The sequence below is a fragment of the Ipomoea nil genome, unplaced genomic scaffold (genome assembly GCF_001879475.1).
Source record: "Ipomoea nil cultivar Tokyo-kokei standard unplaced genomic scaffold, Asagao_1.1 scaffold2823, whole genome shotgun sequence".
NCBI classification, from domain to species: Eukaryota; Viridiplantae; Streptophyta; class Magnoliopsida; order Solanales; family Convolvulaceae; genus Ipomoea; species Ipomoea nil.
This window is the reverse complement of record NW_017619251.1, coordinates 662501-664906: the sequence shown is the minus strand read 5'-3', so window position 1 is coordinate 664906 and position 2406 is coordinate 662501.

The window sequence follows — 2406 nt, the reverse complement described above, 5'->3', positions numbered from 1 at the left end:
TGATTGACTAAAAATTATCTTAATTATTAAGACAATTAATAGATATTTAGCTTTAAAAAAATTCAAATATATGAATTATACATAGTAGTATGGAATCAATTAGTAGGACAATTATATTAGTTAATCTAATTAATAATTTACTTTTTAAAATTATATCCTCTTTTCAATAATTATATATATACTTAATGTATAATATTATTGGCATAAAATAAATTATACTTACCTTAATATATAATTAATTTTTAATATATTTTTTTAATTTTTATTAATGGTAATTATTCTAATAATTTTCTTTCCTTCTTTCATGTAATTATTATGATAATTTTATGGTAATGTGTTTAAATATTGGAAGAGAACAAATATTAGAATTAATATAATTAATGAAATTATTATGGTAATTGCCACAATATTTATTAATTATAATTAATATAATTATTGATATTGAGAAATATAAGATTTCTTCCCTAGAAATATTTGTGACAATTTTATTAAATTTTAATTAATAAAATATAAAATATAATTAAAGAAATGAAAGTATAAAATTAACAAAACATGAATATTTATAATTTTTTTAAAAAAATATACATACAATTATACACTATAATAATCATACAATATTTAAATGCTACTTTTTAAATTTCTAAATGTAATTTTTTAATTATAAATCTATCAATATAAATTATAATTAATGAAATTATATTATAGAATTTTTCTATATACATATTAATAAATATTATGTGTATATACAATGTATTATACAATCATATAAGGAAATGCGTCCGATTAGAGTTTAAATTTATTCATACAAAATTTAGAATTTACATTTTTTAATTAATTTCTAAGTACAATTCTCTTAGTTAGTATTCATATTTTTAGAATTATAATATATATGAAATACAATTAGGGGGAAAAATCAACTTGATTATGTGAATTTTTTCAATAAATTTATCTAAATATGTACATGATTAGAGATTATATTAACCATACAAAATTTAAATTTAAATTTTGTATGTTATGAAAATAGATACTTGACCAAATATATAAAAGTCCAACTATATTATTATATTCTACATTATAATATATTTTCATTGTTTTCTATTTTTTATTTTAAATTCATAATATAAAAAAAAAAAAAAATCCGTGCAACGCACAGGTAAAACACAATCGTTATACCCTGCACCACGGCTCGCGTAACACTGTGCGTCCCGCGCCTCCCAAATATGATATTACTAATTGACTGAAAATATAAAAGGATCACTAATTGACTGAAATTCTACCAATATATATTTTCACCCGAGTCACCCATCTTTTTGGACTAAAGGTGTTAGCTCTAGACGAAGATAGACAAGATTGTGTTGTTACTACCAACTAGTATTTGCACCCGTGCGATGCACGGAATGAATATGTTGTAATATATTAAGAATATATGAATCGATAAATAATTATTTAAATTAGAACATCAAATATTATATAGTGCACTTAAAGATATGATTTGAATCGTTTATATATTTTGATGTTATCATTGCTTGAATTTGTGCAAAAAATTGCTCAAATTAATAGCTAATGTCTAGATGTACGAATGCGGTCCTATAATTTTGAAGATTTTATTTATCATTGTTTAGTATTTTCATACATTAGGTAAATGTGCTTGTTCTCTAACAACTCAGTTATAGAAATGAATTGCTATCCATATTCATTTGTATGGAAGATATATTTTTTTTTGTCTAGATATATAGCAATTTTTTCATTTAAAAAAAAAAATTAATATCACCGATTATATTTACACATTATTAAAACCTCTTTGTAGACGACATTGGTAGTGACAACACAATCTTGTTCATCTTCGTATAGAGCTAACATCTTCTCCATCAGGACGGGTTACTTGGGTGAAAATATATAATGGTAGAATATCACTCAATTATTTATCCTTTTATATTTTCAGTCAATTCGTAATATCAGATTCATTTTCAACCAATTATTCTTTTTTATTTTTAATCAATTAGAATATCAAATGCAGTGATATTTTTACCTAACTTCCGTTCCATTTTTAATTGATGCTGTAGATATTATTATTGAAATATTTCTGTTACCTTTACTATTGTTTAAAATATGCATTTACTATTGATAATGTAGAATATTATTATTGGAATATTTTCCTCCAATTTTTAATTTTCATTCCATTTTTAATTAAAATGCAATGATCTTACCATTTTTTTAGTCAATTATAGATTATTTTTTATTTGCAATCAATTATTAATATTCATTTCCTTTTATATTTTCAGTCAATTAGTAATATTAGATTCATTTTCAGTTAATTATTCTTTTTTATTTCCAATCAATCAGTCAATTAGAATATAGATGCAGTGATATTTTTACCTAATTTTCGTTCCATTTTAATTTGATGAT